The sequence below is a fragment of the Echinops telfairi genome, unplaced genomic scaffold (assembly GCF_000313985.2).
Source record: "Echinops telfairi isolate 266 unplaced genomic scaffold, ASM31398v2 ScPeMD7_4;HRSCAF=17, whole genome shotgun sequence".
Classification (NCBI taxonomy): domain Eukaryota; kingdom Metazoa; phylum Chordata; class Mammalia; order Afrosoricida; family Tenrecidae; genus Echinops; species Echinops telfairi.
Window position 1 is genome coordinate 13074069 of NW_022103900.1, and position 6199 is coordinate 13080267.

Below are 6199 nucleotides of genomic sequence, written 5' to 3' on the forward strand. Positions count from 1 at the left end.
TGTGTGTGTGTGTGTGTGTGTGTGTGTGTATGTGTGTTGGGGGATCAGAGAAAAGTCACGATTTTTTCCCTCTCTACTCTGTACAGAGAAACCTCTGAAGCAAGTCTATGAGATTTCCTCATAATTGTTGCTTCATTCATTTCTCTTTTCCTAGGGACCATGGTGGAAGAAAATCAATAACCATACAAAAAGCAGAACCCTCACTGTCAACGAGTCTATGCTGACTTATAGAGCCCCTGTAGGACAGGGGAGCCTCTGGAGATTTCTGAAACTCTCACTCTTTCCACCTGCTGGCCTGACAGTTAGCAGCCAAATGTGTACACACCAATGCACCAGGGCTCCCCCTAATCCCAATCAGTCATATCTTAATACTCCACGTAGGAGGAAACAACGTAATTACAGACAATAATAACAAAACCCTGCTCCTCTAACTTATATTCTACTTTGGTGGAATTTGCAAACCTAATGTCTTATATTCAGTTGCAAAAGTGCTCCCCAGCCTCAAGCCATTGTTCACACTGCCGAAGAGGCAGCTTTCCAAAAGATAAGTCTACTCGTGCCAGTTTCCTGCTTAGAGATCCAGTGAGTCTCCATTCTTCAAAAATGTAGCCTCAAGTGGATGACAGGAATGATCCTTTTACAATGTGACCATGTCGACTTCCCAAGCCTTTCTCCAGATGACAGCCTCCATGCCCCTACACTTCCTCGACGGCATGCTTTCTATGGATCCTCACTGCCATCGAGTATGTTCCTCTCAGAGGGACCCTACGGTTTCCAAAGCTGTAAACATTTAAGGAAATGGACAGCCTCCTACCTCTCCCTCAGACTGGGTAGGGGGATTGAACCCTGGATCTTGTGGTTAGCAGTTCAATACTTACCTGACAGTGCAACCAGGGCCCCTTCCATGTATTTACTCACTTCTGTGATCTTTCAGCTGTGCTGCCCAAACAGTCGCCACAAACCACATGTGGCCATTTAATGAAAATTACCTAAAGGAAAAGATCCAGCTCTTCGATCAAACTAGCCACAGTCCCCACACTCAATGGCCACATGGGGCTAGTGGTTAGCACACTGGATGAAGTAAACATAGAACACTCTATCACCACAGACCAGGCTATTGAGCAAGCCTATTCTAGGGGGATGTTTAGAGCCTCAACTCTGGGAACAGAGTTTGGGATGTAGTAATGTTTAATGTGGTGGAATGAATGCTAAGTTCACGAGAGTCAGGTTTTCAAGTGCCTGCTGATGAGCCCATGCCTCCTCCGGTAGAAGGTTGCGGGCCTTCCTCAGGACTCGCCCCAGGTGCAATTCATCCCTTCACTCATGCAGTGTATTCTCATTGAGTCTGACTGCGGACAAGACCCTGGGGACGACCTTAAGAACAAGGTTGCAACTCGAGTGGCAATGTTTTAACATGTTCACACTATAAATACAGCATTTCATAAATAATTTTGCCTTAGAAAATTTTGAAAAAGAGACACATTAATGGGAGAGATTTTGTGCAAAAAAAATTCAAAGGGAAGGGTTTAATTTAAAATCTTACCTTTTCTGATTGTGGGTCACTTTATTGCATTTTATTCTTGGGTGTGAGACCTGCAAAGGAGGTCCCATAGCACCATAATTAATGCTGTATAGTATTTAGTATTTTAAGTTTTGCATACCATACACCATGAATTATTTTAAGTTTTTTTACCCATTAACTATTTTGATAAGTGGATGACATCAATATTTTGACATGTTGGAGACTTCAATTTCATTTTTTAATGTACAGTGGCTTTAAGGTTAATACACAGAGTCACTGCACCAAAAATAATTGGTTGACATTCGAGAACAGATGGTATACCAGGAAGTACATAATCTTAAAGTAACAGGAAGGAAGGAAAGGCCAATGCTATTGAAAGAAGACATTCAAGCTGCAATAAAGGCCTTGGTAAAAAGAAAAATAAAAAGGCTCGGAGATTGATGGAATAGCAGCTGTGACGTTTCAGGAAATGAATGCAACTTAGCCAATGGACTAGAACAGTAGTTCTCAACCTGTGGGTCATGACCCCTTTGGGGGTTGAATTACCCTTTCACAGGGGTCACCTGACTCATAACAGTAGCAAAATTACAGTTATTAAGTAGCAATGAAAATAATTTTATGGTTGGGGGTAACCACAACATGAAGACCTGTATTAAAGGGTTGTGACAATAGGAAGGTTGAGAACCACTAGGCAGCAGATGGACATTGGACCTCCACACAAGTTGTTACTCAATGAAAGAACACTTGGTTCTATTAAATTGGCATTCCATGATGCACACCTTCCCAACCCAATCACTGAACACAAATGTGTTCATAAGCAAATGTGAAGAAATCTGATGGTGCTCAGCTATCAAAAGATATAGCATCTGGGGTCTTAAGGCTTTCAAGTAAAGAAGCAGCCATCGAGCTCAGAAGCATCAAAGTCCACATGGAATAACTACACCAGCCTGTGTGACCACGAGGTGTAAAAGGGAGCAGGTATCAAACATCAAAGAACAAAAAATCGTATCAGTAGGTGCCCACCTTCCCCATATGATCATCAAAGACAAATGTGTGCATAAGCGAATGTGGTGAAGAAAGCTGATGGTGCCTGGCTATCAAAAGATATAGCGTCGCGGTCTTAAAGGCTTGAAGATAAACAAGCGGCCATCTAGCTCAGAAGCAACAAAGCCCACATGGATGAAGCAGACCAGCCTGTATAACCATGAGGTGTCAAAGGGATCAGGTATCAGGCATCAAAGAACAAAAAATTATATCATTGTAAATGAGGGTGAGTGCAGAGTGGAGACCCAAAGTCCATTTGCAGGCAACTGGACACCCCTTACAGAAGGGTCGCAGGGAGGAGAAGAGCCAGTCAGGGTGCAGGGTATCAACAATGAAACATACAACTTTCCTCTAGTTCTTAATGCTTCCTCCCCCACTATCTTGATCCCAATTCTACCTTACAAATCTGAATAGACCAGAGGATGTACAGTGGTGCAGATAGGAACTGGAAACACAGGGAATCCAGGACAGATGATCCCTTCAGGACCATTGGTGAGAGTGGCGATACCTGGAGGGTGGAGGGAAGGTGGGGGAGAAAGGGGGACCGAATAACAAGGATATACATATAACCTCCTCCCTGGGGGATGGACAACAGAAAAGTGGGTGAAGGGAGACGTCAGACAGTGTGAGATATGACAAAATAATAATTTATAAAAAATCAAGGGCCCATGAGGGAGGGGGTAAGGGGAGGGAGAGGGAAAATGAGGAGCTGATATCAAGGGCTCAAGTAGAAAGCAAATATTTTGAGAATGATGTTGGCAACAAATGTACAAATGTGTTTGACACAATGGAAGGGTGTGTGGATTGTGATAAGAGTTGTATGAGCCCCCAATAAAATGATTTAAAAGAAAAAAAGAAGATTCTGATGAGGAGATTGTGCTAATTTCAAACAAAGATGATTCAAGAGCATGTGTAAATTATCAAAGTATATTATTATTATCACATGCAAGTAAAATTTTACTGCAGATAGTTAAAAAGTGTTTGCAGCAATACACCAACTGTGAGCTCCTAAAAACAAAAGCAAATTTCAAAAGCTGTGGAATAAAAGACAAAATGTTCACTTGTGTTATATTGACTAGGAGAAAGCATTTTACAATGCTTTTAGACCATAACAAATTAGGAAAACCTTATGAAGAATGGAAATTCCAGACCACAATGTACCATCTCAGAAATCCACAGGGGCGATGCTGTTATGTCCTGTCGGGTCATTATTAGTCAGACCTGATTCCCTAGTAGTGATTTTGAAAGTCCTACCAAATTCAACCCATGACTGCTGTACTTTTTAAAATACAAATATAATCAAAAGTAAAATGTATGGACGATTTAAGGTGGGTGAATGAGACCAAATGGCACTTCTGAAACAGTCACAAAACATGCGTGGTACATGTGGGGTGCATTATGTCCGACCTTTTTGGACATAATTTCATCCTTTATGCCTGTTCTGTATGTGTACACGTCATTTATGTGGGTGGGCTATTCATGGAAATGGTACTCAACTTTTCGGTATCACAAACTCAAGATTTTCACTCAACAAGTGCAATTGTAAGCTACTGATTTAGGTACTATATACCACGACAATGAAAAGATATTTGCAGTAAGCCACATGCATAGCTATGTATAAAAATAAAATCAACCCAAATCCACCGGCATGGAGTCAAGTCCAACTCACAGCAAGCTTGTAGAGGGTTTTCATATATCAGCTTCCTCCCTCAGAGCTGCTGTTGGATTTGAACCACCCACCTTGAAGTTAACGGCCCATCGCTTTCCCAGCATCACTGCCCGAGTTCTTGACTGCATAGCTGTAGATGCTTATTGACTTGTCAAGGTAAGATGTGAATGTGACGATGCAAGGGACGGGATTCATGTAGATATGAGCACTCCTCATATCTCTAATTTTAGTCACACAATACTGGCCTTAGAGCTATTTTTTAAAGTTTTAAAATTCTACCAGATGATAAGCTATTATGTCCTAGAACGGGTGATAAAGCAGCATCAACAAATGGATATTTGGTTAAATTTAAGAGAAATAAGGGAACTATTATCAGGATAAAAAACCCCAAAACAAAATGCCATGAATTTGAGCTGTCCAATTCTCTTAAGATAAAATATTTTATCCCAAAAGACAAATATATAATGCATTTCCTACAGGAAACATCGAATGCGTAGTCTGCAGCTGACAATACTCTGGGCACGACAGAGGTTACAAAGATAAATATCCGTGACAGTTTCTTAATTTCTTGATTGTTCTAGTAAAGGCGACTTAACGAATCTGATTTTCCCAACATTTGAGCATTTTTCAGAAACTGACAGATCTTTATGCAAATGTTGTTGCCAAGCTGTTTGTAATGGTGAAATTATACTTTGACAGTAACTCTTTAAAATATATTAAACCCAGCTAAGGTTTTTTTTGGAAATGTTGCCAATTAAGTGACTTTAATGAGCTTCTTGATGGTAATGTAATTAAAATTCAGATGTTCTAATTGTAAAAAAAAAATACTGTTCTGGGAAAGTTAGCAGTAAAATAAGCAAATGTAAAATGAATTAGGGCTAATTTAAATGGTGATTATGTGGTCTTCTGAGAAGATTCTACCAAAACAATGCTTTCCATTGTGCTGTGATTTTGTAAAGAAGAAAGAAGGCCTCTAGTACATTTTGAATTTATCCAATAAAGCAGATATCTTGAGTTTGCCCAGTAAAAGGTATCTGAAAATTCTGCACATACTAAGTCATTCTCAGCCGGGGGAAGAACTGCTAAAACACTCCCTTGGCATTACAGTCAGGGGCCTTGGCAATCTGACGTGGAATCGTTTCCCATTCGGGGAGAAATAAATGACTGGACTTTACCAAGCTATTCATGGAAAAAACTATCATGATCCTCGAGAAAAAGTCTCTAATGACCACCTGCTCCGATTATTGGCATGCCACGCTGATATGCTGGTCATCAACACTTCTTCCTGACATACAGGTAATGTCTTTGGCAGGCTCGAGAAGGAAGACTTCATTCAACAGACCTCTAAATAATACTCCATTACTTATTTGGTTTACTTAAAAAATGTTTCAGCTGTGTTTTCGTGCGCATTCATTGATATAGCATCCCATCGTTCACTCTGTGGTTCTATACAGAGTCTGCATCCTGTCAGGAAGAGGCAGAGCACTAAGCCAAGTTCATGCCACAATGGCTTGACGACTCTTCACCTTCCTTCTTTCACGACTACTGCGCATTGACAAGCAAAGACAGGCGTGCCTCTGCTAGTCATTAATTATTAGAGGGAGGAATTTTCTTGCTGCTGTAGGAAGTGAAATTTTAAAATAGACATTAATGAAAATTTTAACAAGGTATTTTAAAAATTATGTGTATGTTTAAAAACTACTACGAACTCACCCAGGTGGTGGAGTGAGTTATGCATTGGACTGGAAAGCACAGGGCCAATAGTTCAAAACCACCAGCTGCTCCATGGGAGGCTTTCAACTCTCATCAAGTTACAGTCTGGGAAAACCCCCAGGGACAGTTCTACCCTGACCAATAGGGCCACTATGTGTCGGAATTGATGAAATGGCATTAAGTTGGAAGTTTGACCCACTCATCTATGCTCCAACATCTTTCATATACTCAGAGACATAATGGAACATTTT